This window comes from Scyliorhinus torazame, chromosome 2 (assembly GCF_047496885.1).
Source record: "Scyliorhinus torazame isolate Kashiwa2021f chromosome 2, sScyTor2.1, whole genome shotgun sequence".
In the NCBI taxonomy this organism is placed as follows: domain Eukaryota; kingdom Metazoa; phylum Chordata; class Chondrichthyes; order Carcharhiniformes; family Scyliorhinidae; genus Scyliorhinus; species Scyliorhinus torazame.
Genome location: NC_092708.1, coordinates 251,101,086 through 251,120,841, shown reverse-complemented (window position 1 = coordinate 251,120,841; position 19,756 = coordinate 251,101,086).

Genomic DNA, 19,756 nt, shown 5'->3' with positions numbered 1-19,756 from the left:
CACCCTGTGTTACTGACTGTATCTCTATTGATGTTAATCCAGCTCCCTCACACTGTCACTCAGTAACCCTTCCCTCAGCATCCTGTGTTACTGACTGTATCTCTATTGATGTTAATCCAGCTCCCACACACTGTCACTCAGTAACCCCTCCCCCAGCACCCTGTGTTACTGACTGTATCTCTATTGATGTTAATCCAGCTCCCTCACACTGTCACTCAGTAACCCTTCCCTCAGCATCCTGTGTTACTGACTGTATCTCTATTGATGTTAATCCAGCTCCCACACACTGTCACTCAGTAACCCCTCCCCCAGCACCTAGTGTTACTGACTGTATCTCTACTGATGTTAATCCAGCCCCACACATTGTCACTCAGTACCCCTCCCACAGCACCCTGTGTTACTGACTGTATCTCTATTGATGTTAATCCAGCTCCCTCACACTGTCACTCAGTAACCCTTCCCTCAGCACCCTGTGTTACTGACTGTCTCTCCATTGATGTTAATCCAGCTCCCTCACACTGTCACTCAGTAACCCCTCCCCCAGCACCCTGTGTTACTGACTGTATCTCAATGTTAATCCAGCTCCCTCGTACTGTCACTCAGTAACCACTCCCCCGACACCTATGTTACTGACAGTATCTATATTGATGTTAATCCAGCTCCCTCACACTGTCATTCAGTAACCCCTCCCCCAGCACCCTGTGTTACTGACTGTATCTCTACTGATGTTAATCCAGCCCCACACATTGTCACTCAGTACCCCTCCCAGAGCACCCTGTGTTACTGACTGTATCTCTATTGATGTTAATCCAGCTCCCTCACACTGTCACTCAGTAACCCTTCCCTCAGCATCCTGTGTTACTGACTGTATCTCTATTGATGTTAATCCAGCTCCCTCACACTGTCACTCAGTAACTCCTCCCCAACACCGTGTTACTGACTGTATCTCCATTGATGTTAATCCAGCTCCCTCACACTGTCACTCAGTAACCCCTCCCCCAGCACCCTGTGTTACTGACTGTATCTCAATGTTAATCCAGCTCCCTCGTACTGTCACTCAGTAACCACTCCCCCGACACCTATGTTACTGACAGTATCTATATTGATGTTAATCCAGCTCCCTCACACTGTCATTCAGTAACCCCTCCCCCAGCACCCTGTGTTACTGACTGTATCTCTACTGATGTTAATCCAGCCCCACACATTGTCACTCAGTACCCCTCCCACAGTACCCTGTGTTACTGACTGTATCTCTATTGATGTTAATCCAGCTCCCTCACACTGTCACTCAGTAACCCTTCCCTCAGCATCCTGTGTTACTGACTGTATCTCTATTGATGTTAATCCAGCTCCCTCACACTGTCACTCAGTAACCCCTCCCCCAGCACCCTGTGTTACCGACTGTATCTCTACTGATGTTAATCCAGCTCCCTCACACTGTCACTCAGTAACCCCTCCCCCAGCACCCTGTGTTACTGACTGTATCTCTACTGATGTTAATCCAGCTCCCTCACACTGTCACTCAGTAACCCCTCCCCCAGCACCCTGTGTTACTGACTGTATCTCTATTGATGTTAATCCAGCTCCCTCACACTGTCCCTCAGTAACCCTTCCCCCAGCACCCTGTGTTACTGACTGTATCTCTACTGATGTTAATCCAGCTCCCTCACACTGTCACTCAGTAGCCCCTCCCCAGCACCCTGTGTTACTGACTGTATCTCTACTGATGTTAATCCAGCTCCCTCACACTGTCATTTAGTAACCCCTTCCTCAGCACCCTGTGTTACTGACTGTATCTCTACTGATGTTAATCCAGCTCCCACACACTGTCACTCAGTAGCCCCTCCCCAGCACCCTGTGTTACTGACTGTATCTCTATTGATGTTAATCCAGCTTCCTCATACTGTCACTCAGTAACCCCTCCCCCGCACCCTGTGTTACTGACTGTATCTCTACTGATGTTAATCCAGCTCCCTCATACTGTCACTCAATAACCCCTCCCCCAGCACCCTGTGTTACTGACTGTATCTCTACTGATGTTAATCCAGCCCCACACATTGTCACTCAGTACCCCTCCCACAGCACCCTGTGTTACTGACTGTATCTCTATTGATGTTAATCCAGCTCCCTCACACTGTCACTCAGTAACCCTTCCCTCAGCATCCTGTGTTACTGACTGTATCTCTATTGATGTTAATCCAGCTCCCACACACTGTCACTCAGTAACCCTTCCCCCAGCACCTAGTGTTACTGACTGTATCTCTACTGATGTTAATCCAGCTCCCACACACTGTCACTCAGTAACCCCTCCCCCAGCACCCTGTGTTACTGACTGTATCTCTATTGATGTTAATCCAGCTCCCTCACACTGTCACTCAGTAACCCTTCCCTCAGCATCCTGTGTTACTGACTGTATCTCTATTGATGTTAATCCAGCTCCCACACACTGTCACTCAGTAACCCCTCCCCCAGCACCTAGTGTTACTGACTGTATCTCTACTGATGTTAATCCAGCCCCACACATTGTCACTCAGTACCCCTCCCACAGCACCCTGTGTTACTGACTGTATCTCTATTGATGTTAATCCAGCTCCCTCACACTGTCACTCAGTAACCCTTCCCTCAGCATCCTGTGTTACTGACTGTATCTCTATTGATGTTAATCCAGCTCCCTCACACTGTCACTCAGTAACCCCTCCCCCAGCACCCTGTGTTACTGACTGTCTCTCCATTGATGTTAATCCAGCTCCCACACACTGTCACTCAGTAACTCCAGTCTGCATCTTGTCCCGAATCCCATGTCTGAATGTGCCGAGTTGGGTATTTTCTACCTGGCTGGGTCATAATGTCAACACTTCTGTTCTGGATGGAGTGTGGCTGGGTCGAGTAAGAAGGGAGAAAAATCTGTTCAAATTCCTATCATGTTGGAAAGAATGCCTTTGGTGAGGGGAGCAGAATGAAAGGTCTTGACCATTTTACAATCGAGAGAGCCAGATGGAGAATAACGTGCTGAAGGTGGCTCGGATGCCCGTGCATAGCCACCCAAGCAACATCTGGTTCGTTGGGAAAAAGAACAGATAGATTTGGTGAAAATTGGCCTCTTGTTATGCCTCTCCGACAAAACCTCCCAGATGCAAATCTTGTCACCATTTGCATTCAACAATATTAATTTGCACTCATTTGCAATCAGTTGCACTCAAAAGCTTTCATTGAGCTATCATTTGACACCCATTGTACTGATTCAATCCCAATCCGATTGGGTTCTTAACACTCCAGTTTCTAGTAATCTGTAGTCTGCTCTGGTTGAAGAGATATTCCTTGGAAGGAAATTAAATTTGAAAATCCAATCCTTTTACCCTCCCCCGTATCCCCGCTGTTCATTCTTCTGACTGAATCATTGTCGCTCTTCATCCCTGCTTTGCCTGCACCTTACTATATGTCACAGTGAGTTTATATTACTGATATTATACATTCCTGTCACAGTTCATGTGCTCAGTAAAACAATTTAGAAAATTGCAGCCAACTAGACAAGATAACAGCGTAAAATACTTCATGACACGTTTATTATGCGCAACAGAAAGCTCAGGCTATTTTCTACTGTTAAGCCTTTGATGACACTTAAACTTGCAAACACAAGGCTCACTGGATGTGGAATTAATTTGATGGTCCAAGGTGATGACTACATAGCGTCAGATAGGGCCTGAACTTGTCTCTACCCCATGACAAACAGCAAGTTGCATTTATGTGGCACGTCTACCTCAATAAATCGAGCACGTGCTGAGTAAAGTGGAGCAAACTCACAGGCCACAATTTGACAGGGAAACACATGAGGAGACCTTAGGACAGGTGACCAAATACATGCTCAAGGAGGTAGGTATGTAAGGAGTCCCTTAAATGAGGGGAGACAGGATGAAATATTTACGGAGGATATTCCAAAGCTTTGGAATAGAGAGCTAACAAAAGGAACCCAGTTTCGCCCCGCTCAATAAATATCACAAATACATCCACAACAATTTGGACCCCTGATAGTCACAACCACACTGGTCATTCCATCATCCATGGGTTCAAACTCAGAGGCTACACCTCTCCCTATCTCTGTAATATTCTCCAGCTCTACAGCTCAGCAATCTCTGAATTCCTCCAACTCTGGCTTCTTGTCCATTCTCCACTCCACTCACTCTGACATTGGTGGCCATGCCTTCAGATCTCTAAACTGTGGAATTCCATCTTTAAAACCTTCTACCCTTCTTTCTATCCTTTAGGATCCTCCTTGAAATTTGCCCCTTTAACCTGCATAAGAACTTATGAAATAGGAGCAAGTATTGGCCATTTGGCCCCTCGAGCCTGCTTCGCCAATCAATAAGGTCATGGCTTATCTGGTTGTGGCTTTAACTTAACTTCCCTGACTACCTCCTGTTACCCTTGATTCACTGTAGCTCAAAAATCTGTCTAGCTTTTAACCACTCAATGACCACTGTTCTTGGTCTATAGTGAATTCCAATGATTAGCGACTCTCTGAGAGGTTCATCATCTTCAATTAAATGGGAGAGCCCTTATTTTGAAACTGTGACTCCTGAGTTCTAGAATCTTACACTAGGGGAAACATCCTCTCAGTATCTACCATGTCGAGTCCCCACAGAATCCTGCATGTTTCCAAAAGAAAGGGCAGCACGGTGGCGCAGTGGGTCAGTACTGCTGCCTCATGGCGCCGAGGTCCCAGGTTCGATCCCGGCTCTGGGTCACTGTCCGTGTGGAGTTTGCACATTCTCCCCGTGTTTGCGTGGGTTTCGCCCCCACAACCCAAAGATGTGCAGGGTAGGTGGATTGGCCACGCTAAATTGCCCGTTAATTGGAAAAAATGAATTGGGTACACTAAAAAAATGTTTTTATGTTTCTAAAAGATCATCCAAATGAGCATATGTCCAAACTGCTCAACATAGAACATAGAATATAGAACATACAGTGCAGAAGGAGGTCATTTGGCCCATCAAGTCTGCACCGACAGACTTAAGCCCTCACTTCCACCCTATCCCCATAACCCAATAACCCCTCCTAACCTTTTTGGTCACTAAGGGTAATTTATCATGGCCAATCCACCTAACCTGCACGGCTTTGGACTGTGGAAGGAAACCGGAGCACCCGGAGGAAACCCACGCAGACACGGGGAGAACGTGCAGACTCCGCTCAGGCAGTGACCCAGCGGGGAATCGAACCTGGGATCCTGGCACTGAGAAGCCAGAGTGCTAGCCACTTGTGCAACCATGCCACCCAAGGTTTCCTTATAAGACATTCCTTTCATCCCAGGAATCGGCCTTGTGAACTGTTTCTGAACTTCTTCTGATGCAAGCCTGTCCCTCCTTAAGTAAGGGTTCTAAAACTGTACACAGTAGTCTCAGTGAGGTCTCACCAATGCCCTGAACAGTTGTAGCAAGACTTCTCCACTTTTATATTCCATCCCCCTTGGCAATGAAGGTCAACATACCATTTGCCTTTAGAAATTGCTTGCTGTACCTGCTAGCTTTTTTTTGATTAAAGTACAAGATCGTCCAGATCCCTCTGTATTGCAGTCTCTCTCCACTTAAATAATGTTTTATATTTCTATTCTTCCTGCCAAAGTGAATAACCCATGCATTTTCCCACATTATATGGATGGCACGGTGGCACTATGGTTAGCACTGTTGCCTCACAGCTACAGGGACCTGGATTCAATTCTGGCCGCGGGTGAGTGTGTGGAATTTGCACTTTCTCCCCGTGGCTGCGTGGGTTTCCTCCGGGTGCTCTGCTTTCCTCCCACAGTCCAAAGATGTGCAGGTTAGGTGGATTGGATATGCTAAATTGACCCTTAGTGCCCAAAAGTTTAGGTGGGGTTACTGGGTTACGGGGATAGGATGGAACATAGAACATAGAACATTATAGCACAGTACAGGCCCTTTGGCCCTCAATGTTGCGCCGACCTGTGAAACCACTCTAAAGCCCATCTACACTATTCCCTTATCGTCCATATGTCTATCCAATGACCATTTGAATGCCCTTAGTGTTGGCGAGTCCACTACTGTTGCAGGCAGGGCATTCCACGCCCTTACTACTCTCTGAGTAAAGAACCTACCTCTGACATCTGTCCTATATCTATCTCCCCTCAATTTAAAGCTATGTCCCCTCATGCTAGACATCACCATCCGAGGAAAAAGGCTCTCACTGTCCACTCTATCCAATCCTCTGATCATCTTGTATGCCTCAATTAAGTCACCTCTTAACCTTCTTCTCTCTAACGAAAACAGCCTCACGTTCCTCAGCCTTTCCTCATAAGATCTTCCCTCCATACCAGGCAACATTCTGGTAAATCTCCTCTGCACCCTTTCCAATGCTTCCACATCCTTCCTATAATGCGGCGACCAGAATTGCACGCAATACTCCAAATGCGGCCGCACCAGAGTTTTGTACAGCTGCAACATGACCTCATGGCTCCGAAACTCAATCCCCCGACCAATAAAAGCTAACACACCGTACGCCTTCTTAACAACCCTCTCAACCTGGGTGGTAAACTTTCAGGGATCTATGTACATGGACACCGAGATCTCTCTGCTCATCCACACTGCCAAGAATCTTACCATTAGTCCAGTACTCTGTCTTCCTGTGATTCCTTCCAAAATGAATCACCTCACACTTTTCTGCATTAAACTCCATTTTCCACCTCTCAGCCCAGCGCTGCAGCTTATCTATGTCCCTCTGTAACTCGTAACATCCTTCTGCACTGACAACAACTCCACCGACTTTAATGTCACCTGCAAATTTACTCACCCATCCTTCTATGCCCTCCTCCAGGTTTAAGTGCGGTGCTTTTTCCAAGGGCCCATGCAGACTCAATGGGCTAAATGGCCTCCTTCTGCACTGTGGGGATTCTATACTCCACCAGCCAAATTTTTTCCCATTTGCGTAACTTATTGCAAACTTTGTGTTCTCCTTACAATTTTCTTTCCGCCATATCTTTGTTGCATCAGCAAATTTGCCTACAATGGACTTTGTTACTTCATTGTCAATACACTCCTACCTTCATTAGATCCAGATCTACATTAGGGATGACTATAAGTCATTTCCACTCGGGCAACCCACTTCAAACATTTCCTCTTCAACTGAAATCAAACTGACACCTTAAAACAATTTTTAGAGGAGGGAAGTAGAGCACTGTTAACTCCTGGGACTTTCTCGTCGGATATTTGGACACTTGCAAGCCCTAGATGGTGGGGGACATTATTGCCTTTTGTTTCCTGCACATGTGGAACTAGAATTTTTCTTGGAAATCAGCTCAGTTCACGAAGTAACTCCTGAAACCCAAGTGAATTCCCAGGCTCCTCGTTTAAAATATATTATCTGGAGTGAATCAAGTTTTGTTTTACCACTTCAGCTCCACCACTTCGGCCCGACAGCCTCAGGTCTGGATTTGCCATGGTGAGGGGTTCTTATGATGAACGGTGAGTGATTTATAATGTTCACACCTCGGTCCGTTTATATTGTGGGCAATATAGTCAGCATGTGGGCAACAGCAACACAATCTGGAGTCAAAACCATTAAAAGGAAGTTTTCACCAGAAGATGTGCTGAGCGGAAAAAAGTGAACTGAAAAGGCCGAGAGCTGGAAAATTGTATTTACAAAACAAGAATACAGCACAAGGGACAGGTCAAGGCCCAATGAAGATGAATAGGAAGTGATTTGGTTCATTGGGAGTCTGTATAATGGGAGCAAATGGGGAACGATTTGCTTCACTGGAATCTGTATGTTCAGAGTGAATGGGAAGGGGTTTTGTCCATTGGGATTCTGTCTAATGAAATTGAATAGGAAGGGATTCTGCCCGTTGGGATTCGATATGAGTAGAATGAATAGGAAGGGTGTTGGATCTATTGGGATTTTGTATAATTAGAATGAATGTGAGAGGTTTCGAGGCACTGAGATTTTATATAGTGAGAGTAACGATGCAGAGTTTTATATATCTTTCCCGTACCAGCCTCCCCGAACAAGCGCCGGAATGTGGCGACTAGGGGCTTTTCACAGTAACTTCATTGAAGCCTACTTGTGACAATAAGCGATTATTATTATTATTATCATTATCTTTCCACTTTCCCATATCACTTCCTAGTTCTGTTCCATATTCAGCAAAGAAAGTTGCACGGCATTGAGTTTAGCTTTGCTTTCCTGGAGCTCAAGAAAGGCTGGAATCTGTATCGAAGGGAGGATTATTTGAAAGCATGGGCCTAAATCTGGGCCTCTTCAATCAAATTGTTTAGGGGGAGGGAGAGGAGCAACAAAGAAAAGAGTGGTCATTAGCCGTCTCCCGGACGACTGTAGGGCCTTTGTCCAGCCACTAATAAGTTATTTATGAAGGGATCTTGTGTACAGACAGACAGTCGGGGTGTTATAAAACTGAACACATTGCCCCAGGGACAGTCTGAAATAGAAGGGGCTGATCTTGGCAAGGGAAAATAACAGCTATTCCCTATAGGCTTCAATTACTAAGTCATTACTCAGAGAGAACCAGTGTGTATCTGTGATGGTTAACACAACTGGGGAATTTTCATAAGTATCCAGGTGTCTTCCCAGAGACGCTTTTTGTTTAACACTGTTCAGGGATCTTTCAGCTCCGTTTAAAAAAAAAGTTTTGAATCTTAAATAACAGAAATCCTACATTTAGTGTCTATCAAAGTTTAGGAGTGTCCAACCAACGGAATAAAAAACCAGTCATGCTTTTCTAATTGATTGCACGGAAACCTTGAGCCAACTCAAACAAAAAAGAAATACCACCGGCAATTTTATCAACTGGTTAATGTGCTCACCATGAATTCGCCCCTCTGCTGTTTTGATGTAGGAGTCAACTGCTTTACTTTAAGTGCCGTTAAAAAACTAAAGTGGGGGTGGGGGGTGAAAGGAAGTGTCACACAGCCTCACAGCACCGAGGGAGTGCAACACTGTTGAGGGTGCATTCTTTCAGATGAGATGCCAAGGCAAGGACCCCTGCCTCCCCTCTCGGATAGATGCTAAAGATCCCAAGGTACTATTTAAAAGCGGAGTCCTCCCCAGGAATCCTGGCCAATGTTTATCACCTCAGGCAATCTAAAAACAGATGATCTGGTCACTTACATCATTACTGTTTGTGGATCCCTTTGGTGTGCAAATTAGCTGCCATGCTTCCCATAATGCAGCAACGACTATACTTTGAAAGGCATTGAGGAGAGGATTCCATGTTTGAAGGCAACACCAATTATGTTTGGTGGCTGGAAACATGAGGACCTGGCAGAATAGTCAGTCGCACTTTTACATTATATTAAACCACATTCCTCACAGTGTTCTGCTGTCACATTCATTCAATTACAACAACAACTTGCATCTATATAGCGCCTTTAATTTAGTAACCATCCCAAGGTGCTTAATAGGAGTACAGTCAGAGAAAAATCTGCTCCAGACCAAATAAGGAGACATTGAGATTGATTCTTTGAGCATGTAATGCATAGGATGGATAAAGGGAAACCAGTAGATGCTGAATATTTGGACTTCCAAAAGGCATTCAATAAGGTGCTACAATTTAAAGTTACTAGACAAGATAAATCTCATGGTTTTGGGGGTAATATATGAACAGGATTGGTTAACTAACAGGAAACAGATAGTCAGGTTATTTTCAGGTTGGGAAACTCTAACCAGTGGGTGCCAAAGGGATCACTCCTGGGGTCTCATCTATTTAAATTCATATTCATGACTCGGATGAAGGGACAGAGTGCATTGTAACTAAACCTGCTGATGGTACAATGATAAGGAACACACCTCCTCACTCCCCAAAGCCTGTCCAGCATCTACAAGGCACAAGTCAGGAATGTGGTGTAATACTCTCCTCTTGCCTGGATGAATGTGGCTCAAACAACACTTATGAGTTGGGATAAGACAGTCCACTTGATCGGCACTCTATCTATCAACTTAAACATTAATTCCCTCCACCATCGATGCACAAGATGCAATGCAGCATCTCACCAAGACTCTTTGAACAGCACCTGCCAAACCTTCTAAGTTCTCTTGCACCTAGAAGGACAAGGGCAGTAGACTCACGGGAGCACCACCACCTGCAAGTTCACCTCCAAGTCACACACCACCCTGACTTGGAAATACATCGCTGTTTCTTCACTGTCGTAGGGTCAAAATCCTGGAACTCCCTCCATAACAGCACAGTAGGTGTGTCTACACCACATGGACTTCAGCGATTCAAGAGGGCAGTTCACCACCATAGAATCATAGAATCCTACAGTGCAGAAGGAGGCCATTTTGCCCTCTCAAGTCTGCACTGACCCTCAGAAAGAGCACCCTATCTAGGCCCTCCCTCTTGCCCTATCCCTGTAACTCCACCTAACCTGCGCATTTTAGGACATTAAGGGGCAATTTTAGCATGGCCAAACCACCTAACCTGAACATTTTTGGACTGTGGGAGGAAACCGGAGCACTCGGAGGAAACCCACGCAGACACAGGAGAACATACAAACTCCACACAGACAGTCACTCCGAGACCAGAATTGAACCCGGGTCCCTGGAGCTGTGAGGTAGCAGTGCTAACCACTGTGCCACCGTGCCGCCCGTGTTCTCAAGGGCAACAAAGGATGGCCTGGTCAATGATGCTCCCATCCCGTGAAAGAATATTTTAAAAAGAAGAATATTGGCCAGGAAACCGTGGGAGGGAGCAGAGGAAACTCTAGTGTAACCTGAGATATTGCCATGGGATCCTTTATGTCCATTTAAGATGGAAATCGAGCCCTTGGTTTAACATCTTATCCGAAAAGTGATACCTCCAACATTGCAGCACCTCATCGCAACTGCACTGGGTAGGTTAGCCGATTGTGTATTCCAATCTTGGAGTGGACTGGAAACCACAGTCCTCTGACTTAGCGACAAGTATGCTACCAAGCTGAGGCAGTTGTCACCAATGATCAGGACCGGGCAAGTTGACCAATCTTTCCTTTCTCTTCCAAAGGCACTGAAGGCTAACACACCACCCCTACTGCTCATTGACATAACCAAGTATCTCAGCAAAGGTCTGGGACCTCATAGGTGAGTATGACCGTAATAACAGACTGGGCAGCACCTTCAGAAAGAAACGTTTTCTTCTGCATGGCTTTTTCTATCCATTGCCAAAAGCTATCCCCCCCCCCACCCTCTCCATGGAGAACATATAACTGGATAGAGTGAATCTTTCCAACACAGTACAGCCACAGAGAGTGGATATCAAGCAAGGGTATTAATTCTGTCTTGGATTCTTTAGCTGAGTGGAACTTAATAAGCACTTCTCTTGTTCAGTGCCCGGCTGATTTACTGCATCTCGTCAAAATAAGTGCCCATTGTAAATCTGGGTAAAATGCGGAAAGGTCAGAGGTCGGAGAAGATGGGGGTCAGAAGTCACAGTGACCGCAAAAGTTGAAGTGGGCAGAGGGGAGGGTGGCTGTGGGTACAGGGGAAGGAGCCCTTTTTGTCTTCTCCAGAGGGTGACTGAATCCTCCTGCACGCACATGGATGTTTGACCAGCACCGTGAGTCAAAGTATTTGGCGATATAAGTGTGCAGACCAGCCAGAGGTCTGTGGCACTTTTCCATTTCTTCAATCCGAGCCCTGCAGGCTGCCTGAATAAGGCTGGGCTGGTGTGCACAGAGCTTTCTGAGAGTTTTTATCTCCGGGATAAAGGTCATTGTTTAGAGGAGCTCCAACCTTAAGCTTTAATTGAACAGTGAGGTCATGGGTCACAGCAGCACTCTGATGTTTAAAAGGGTAACACACTGCCTAGTTTGCTTGGAAAGTCCCTGATCTGTGCTAAACTCTCTCATGTCAGCCAGCGGTGAACTAAGGGGGCAATATAATTAGCCTCGGTGCCCTTAGTCAGAAAGGAGGAATGTCACCTGTGTCTGCTGCAGATCACTGTCTGGTTACCCCAGCAGGAAAGCTGAATGTCAGAGAGAGACTGCAGTGGCTGTCATATGGGGTTAGCCTTCATGTTTACACTGGCGGCGCCTAGCTCTATGCCTCTGCTACCTCTGTTGAGCTCTCCACTGCCCCTCTGCTTTCAGGCTGCTTGTCCGACATCCAATCCTGGATGTGCCTCCATTCCTTCCAGTCAAAGGGCTGGTGTCATTCTGGTGAGCCTCCTGTACTCCAATCTCCCTGAGCTTGAGCTCAGCTGAAGCTCTGCTGCCTGTACCCTATCCCACACCCTCACCCATCATCCCTGTGCAGCCTTCCTAACAACTCTTCTTTGTCTCGACGTTTAATTTTTCTCTGAATACACCTCGAGACAAAGCCTTGATATTTTGCCCTATGTTGAATTGCGCTAAACAAAATGTTGGTTTACCTTGTCTCCGGTACACTTAATACCCCTGATACTCATACCCGACGTACCGACTTCCTTCATTCTGGCAGTAAGTCTTGTCATCTGGCTGAGCATATTGGGAAATATACCCGGCCCGGAGGCTGAGGTTTTTGTCTCCACAATGGATCGGGAGAATTCCTGGCTTCGGAAACCCGGCTTCTATAAATGTCTGACCAATTGTCAAATTTTCTTTGCCATGTGGAGTTCCTGGGAGTCAGGCCGGCGATCCTGGAATGAATGTGGGAATGCTGGGTGCGGAAGCAGGCTGGGTGGAAGGCCTTGGTGTTCTGGCACTGTGTTGAAGATTAATTTTAAAAATGGAAGAACATATCACAACACTCACCCTTCAAACACCCTCATTACCCACACACTCCCATGCCAATCCATGCCACCTCATGCCATCTGCCCAACCTCATGGCCATTTCTAGCCCCTGTGCCAACATATGCTCCTACCTACTCCCATGACCCTTTATCACCCCTACACAAACCTAGTGCCAAGTTATGCCAACCCATTCCTTCCCACGCACTCACTACTCTTTTCCCTTACACCTACCATGCTAACTCACCCAGTATTCTCCATGGGCAAACCTTAGGACTCATGCTGAAATAAAATAAAGTTCCAAGGATCTACTGTAAAAAAAAAATGTTAAACTCTCATTCCTAAAAACCTATTTAATACATTACATTCCTTCAACTTCAACAATTCCTTACAAAAATAAAATAGGGCAGGATTCTCTGCCCCACTGCACCCTTTTTCAGCTACAGCGCGTCCCCGTCAGCACTGGGATTCTCCATCACGGCAGGCGGCCAATGGGGATTCCCATTGTGGGCACCTCCACACCGTTCGGAAATCCGCAGGTGTGAGTGTGCTGCCGACGAAATGGAGGATCCCGCCAACGGAGAATCCAGCCCATAGTCTCTGTAATGGAGAATCCCACTCTGGATTTCATAGTCCCACTTTAAAGAGTCCATAACCACTTGGATCTGTCAATCAAACTGTGAAATGGCAGGCACCCAATTGTGATAACGGACTGCTGTGAAATCAATCATGCAGCACTAATCTAGTAATGGAAACTCTAAGGCTTATGTCAACCCACAGAAAGAAACAGCAAACAATTCTGATAGTTTTTTAAAAAGAGTTAAAGTGGAGGACTTTAAAATGCCTTGACAGCTTTCTTTGATAGTCTTGACACTTTTGACAGCTGGTTTTGACAGTTTCAATGAGTTTGTGCTCTTTTTATGCACTTTCATGGCCACACTTATAAATCCAAAAGGAACTTTACCTCTCCCACAGGGCACCAGCTTCCTCCAAAAGTGACCTGGAACCATAACCAGAGTTGTACCATACCTTTCCAAAGGGCTAACCTGGCTATCCAAAGGGACCCATAAAGTTGAGAACTGCTTCTATCAGGCTTAATATTCACATGCTGGGTTTCAGCCACCACTCACACCAAACTCAGGCATGAAAAGAGGCAGCTGCCCCTGTGAAACGTTCATACGCAAATCCTGACCTGGACCCATTCCCGCCCCCAGGAAAATGAGAGGTGCCATGTTCAGGGGGGTGGGACTTCCAGATTCTGGCCTCGTCGGTTATTTTCGCCAATCTTGGCCGGAGTCACGTAAAGAAACAGTAAGGTGGATCACCGAAAGCTCAGTCAAAGTTGTCGTTTTAAATGAGGACAAAGAGAGACGGCGAGGGAGGGAATTCAAGAGCTTAGGGCCCAGGCAGCTAAACGCATGGTCACCAATGGTGGAGTGAGGTATTTGGGGATGTAAAGGAAGCCACATTTGAAGAAATGCAGGTATTGTGGAGAGTTGTAGGGGCAGAAGACCCTATGTAGGTAGGTCAGGATGAGGCCCTGGAGGATTTTTCCAGATTGGGAAAGTTGCACTTAAATTATTTTAAGAATATTGTTCACCCTTCGTTCGGTTGAGTTCCTCTCAGGACTTCCTTGTCTCTACTTTAAACACTGCACGCGTAAGCTGTCATTTGCCCTTTTGACTACATTTGTCACATCCACATCTTTCTAGCAGTACTTGCTCTGAGATAATTGATGGAAGATTATTTTTATATTTCAATCTTTCCCTTCACGTTCATGCATTGACCATGGCTCAGTGGTAGCATTCATTCCTCTGTGTCTGAAAGTCATGGGGCCAGGTCACACTGCCGAGAGATAAACGCAAAATCTCTGATGAAACTCCTAGTGCAGCACCGAATGTGTTCATCGAACATGTGCTGAACCTTTCAGCACATGTTGGGGGGGGGTGGGTGGTGAGAGGTGGGGCGTGGGGGAGTGTTGTGGTGGCAATGTTTGTGGGGAGGGGTGGGTGCAGCCTTCAAATGAGATATTAAAGTGAGATTCTGCTTATCCTCTCAGGCTGAAGCAAAAGATCCCGCCTTGAAAAAGGGCGGAAGGATGGCACGGTAGCGCAGTGGCTAGCACTGCTGCCTCACGCCGCCATGGACCCAGGATCAATCACGGCTCTGGGTCACTGTCCGTGTGGAGTTTGCACATTCTTCCTGTGTTTGCGTGGGTTTCGCTCCCACAACCCAATGATGTGCAGGGTAGGTAGATTAGCCACGCTAAATTGCCCCTTAATTGGAAAAAAAGAATTGGGTACTCTAAATTTATATTAAAAAAAAGAAAAAGCGCGGAGAAGTCCTCTCCAGAATCCTGGCCAACATGTATCCCACATCACGAAAATACATGGGCTGAAATAGTGGAGAATCCGTTTTCCCACACGAAATCGGGACCGCCGCAGGTTCCGCTATTCTCCGCCCCCTGAAAAGCAGCGTACACAGGGAGTACGCCATGCCAGTTATCCACCGCCTCAGGCCATTGCCGGAGGCCCACCTCGCCATTCTCCGTCCCCGACTGGCCGAAACAGAAATGTGACGCAGTGGGACGGAGCATCCTGCCCAATATATATATTTTTTAAATTAAAATTAAAATTAACTATATTACACCAGACCAGGGGCTGGTTTAGCACACTGGGCTAAAGAGCTGGCTTTTAAAGCAGACCAAGGCAGGCCAGCAGCACGGTTCAATTCCCGTACCAGCCTCCCCGAACAGGCGCCGGAATGTGGCGACTCGGGGCTTTTCACAGTAACTTCATTTGAAGCCTACATGTGACAATAGGCGATTTTCATTTCAGACCAAGAGGCTGGAAATATCTCAATACAAACACAATAAGGTGATTCAATTTCCCAATATTCCTTTATCCACCAATATCTTTGCAGACACATAAACCAGTGAAGAGTTACCACTAGCTTGTCTGAAAGGCTCCTTGCTTGGGACTGGCAAACATGTGAACAGTTTTCTTCTGGTCAACTCTTGGTGCTTTTCACCCAACTCATATCTCTCGCTGAGACACCCGTAAATAACCACACTTTAAACTTACTGGCTAGAATTTTCCAGCCTTGTCATGGCGGGACCCACCGAAGGAGACTCAGCAGCCCAGCCACTAGTCCATTGGCTTTTAGCGGGACCAGACAAAACTGGCAACGGGCGGGGGGCGCACTGCTAAACTGATTACATTACTGAGTCTGATGACTGGCTATTCAGTTACCTACTGTCCCACTAGCCTTGTGCTTTTCACTTCTCCGGGAGCTGAAAGATCCCTGGGCACGATTCATCGGAACAAAAACAGAGTCCCGTTTTGGGCGGGGTTAGTGGGGTGTTTCTTGGTGCTGATCCCGCTATTTAATGACACTTTTCCTTTATTTTAGTCTTGGCGAGGAATATCCTGTTGAGGTTGCATGTACATCATCAATCTGCAACTTGCAGATTGGGGCATCATTGTAAAGGCTGCCCCAATCTTTCAACCCCTCTCAGCGACCCGTCTGCACCCTCTGGATCCCCTCACATTGCACCCATATTACCCCTTCCAGGATCCTCAAGCCCCCACTCACCCTACCTCTTATGGGCAAAGCACTCCGGGCCTGAACACTGACATGGGTTACCTGGCACACTGGTGATACCCCTGCCAGCCTGGCAGTGCCACTTGTGCCTGGCAGTGTGCCCGTGCAACACTGCCAAGGTGCCAGGTTGGCAGTGCCAAGGTGCTAAGGTACCAGTGGGAGTGATAGGGTGCCACTGGATCCAATACCCTGTGCCCCGTGGCAATAAGTGGCCGCAGGTCCTGAGAGCCCCCTCCAATCTTTTCCCGCTCCCTGCGGTTGCGCACTGCCTTCTCCTGGGGGGCGTGGACAGATAATGTACAGCGTGAGACTCTTGGACGTGGGCAATGCAGGGGGATGCAGGGCAATGCTGGTGGCCTGTGTGTGCAGGGCACCAGGCCATGGCGGGCGGTATGAGTGTTGGCATGTGGTGCAGGGTGGGGTGCGAGGTGGCTGTCATCGGGTGGGGTGCTGTCACTGTTTGGGGGGGAGAGCGTGCATGGTGGAGGGCAGGGTGCGTGGGACGTGAGTGGTGCCAGGGGCATGGAGGTGATGGCTCAACACATCTGGACTGAGGTTTGCCCATCCTGGGTTCGGAGGTGAGGGCTCAGCACATCTGGACTGGGGTTTGCCCATCCTGGGCCGGCACTGCCTACCGGTCCACCTGCTGGGGGCCGTATGGGGTAGGGGCGGAGGGCTGGGGCATGTAGGACAGGGATGCTGTCAGGGGCACGGAGGTGGTGGCTCACCTGGCTGCCCTGAGGAGGTTGTGCAACTTCTTCCAGCACTGCTGCCCAGGCTTGGCTGTGGGGTCCACGGCGCTCACAGCCACTGCCACCTACACCCAGGCCTTGTTAATGACGGCAGGTGGCAGCCTCCATCCCATCCTGGGGAACAGGGTGTCCCACCTTTCCTCCACTACATCCAGCAATGTCTCCAGCTCTACATCTGCAAATCTCAGGGCCGCTCTCCAAGGTGGCATCTTCTTGGCTGGAATGAGAGTGTGCGGGATGTGGGGTGCTTGTCTGCAGCTACAGCTCATCAGACTGTCCAGTGCCAATCCCGACCACAGCAAATCTTATGCCGGAGTCAGTTTGAATTGCACTGATGCCACGTGACGCACTGGTTGGCCTATTTGCATACCCGGCATTCGCACCCCCATCGCTATCGGAAATGTCCTGCGGTTCAGTCCCGGCGTCAGCACATAGCCTCTCAAACGGTGACACCCATATCTCCTGAACGAATGAAAATAAAGGAAAGAAAACACACAATGCAACAAAAATTTATATTTAGGTATGCCTTTCTTAACTACTAAGTGTGTCAAAGTGCTTTACGGCCAATGAAGAACTTTCTGAAGTGTTGGAATATAGGAACACAATAGTCAGTATGTGTCCAGCAAGTTCCCACCATCAGCAATGTGAGAGTGCCAGATAATCTGCTTTACTGCTGCTGGCAGAGGGATAAATATTGGCCAGGATACCAGGGAGAACTCTCCTGTTCTTCTTCAATCAAATGCTGTGGAATCATTTAAATTCACCCAAGAGAAGACAGGACCCCAGTTTAATGCTGTATCCCAAAGGCAGCACCTCTGAGAGTGTAGCACTCCCACGGTACTGTAATGGAGTGTCAGACTAGAATTCACACACAGGTCACTGAAGTGGGATTTGAAACCACAGCCTCCTGATCTCAGACAGGAATCTACCACTGAGCCGTGACTGATATGACTTGAAGGCTGACGGGGTTAAATGCTGCTCCTATGTTCCTCTATGCAGGGGTAGCACGATGGCTCTGTGGTTAGCACTCACGGCACCGAGGATCCGGATTCGATCCCTGCCCCGGGTCACTGTCTGTGTGGAGTTTGCACATTCTCCCCGTGTCTGCGTGGGTTTCACCCCCACAGCCCAAAAGATGTGCAGGTGAGGTGGATTGGCCACGCTAAATTGCCCCTTAATTGGAAAAAAATAACTGGGTACTCTAAATTTCAAATTTTGGGCTGGATTCTCCGCCCTGCTGCCCCACATTTCAGGTTCAGCACGCCAGCGGGATTCTCCATTTCGCCGGCTGGTCAATGGGGTTTCCCACTGTGGGGCAGCCTCGCGCCGTCGGGAAACCCCCGGGCTGCCGGCAAAATGGAGCATTCTGCCGGCGGAGAATCCAGCCCACAATGTTCCTCAATGTTTGTCTCTTCTTTATGCGCCGTGTTTGTCTATTGATAGCTTTACCACTATGTAGCCTGATACTACTGCATTTCACAACTTACTCCAGCTATACAACCTCGGAGAACTCTGTGTTCCTTCAATTCTGGCCCCATGTTGATCTTTCACCCACCATTAGTGGCTGTCTCCACTGGTGGCCGATTGGTGCCCGAGCTCTGGAATTCGCTCACTAAGCCATTCCACTTTAAGATCTTTCCGAACCCTACCACTTTGACCAGGTTTTTGATCACCATTCTTAATATCTTCTATTTGGGCAGGGTATTAGTTTTTGTCTGATAATGTTCCTGAGACATTACATCATTAAAGGTGCAATATAAATGAAAGCTCTCATTGTTGTTGAGCTCCTGACCATCCACTTCTCTCCCAAGTCATTGTCCCAAGGGTTCATTTGGGGGATGCAGTTGCTCTGTTAGAAGACACACACAACAAACACACACACACAAACAGCCACAAAGACGAAACACACACATCAAACACATAAACGCACAACACAAACACGACACACACATATTCACACAACACAAACGTCACACACACAACACAAACCGACGCACATACATATACACGTAACACAAACGCTGCACACACAAGATGCACACATATATGCAGACACATACACAAGACACACACATATGCACACACAACACAAACATAATGCACATACATGACACACACATATACACAAGAAACACAAACATGACACACGCACACATATTCACACGCAGCACAAATACGCACAAACACACACACAACGCAAACATGACACAAACATACACACATATACACTTCTTTTCCTTTTTTTATCAATTTAGTATACGCAATTTTTTTCCAATTAAGGGGCAATTTAGCGTGGCCAATCCACCTAACCTGCACATCTTTGGGTTGTGGGGATGAAACCTACGCACACATGGGGAGAATGTGCAAACTCCACACAGACAGTGACCTGGTCAGGATTGATACACACATATACACATAACACAAACACCATACACACACATAAGATGCATACATATACACACACAACACAAACACTATGCACATACACACATGCGCACAAGACACACACATGTGGACACAACAGAAACACGACACACACCCACACACATGTACACACAACAAAAACAGGACACACACACACAACACAAAAACAACACACACAATGCACACAGAAATAATCACAACACAAACACGACATACACAGATATACGCACGACACAAACATGAAACACACACAGATACACACACAACACAAACACA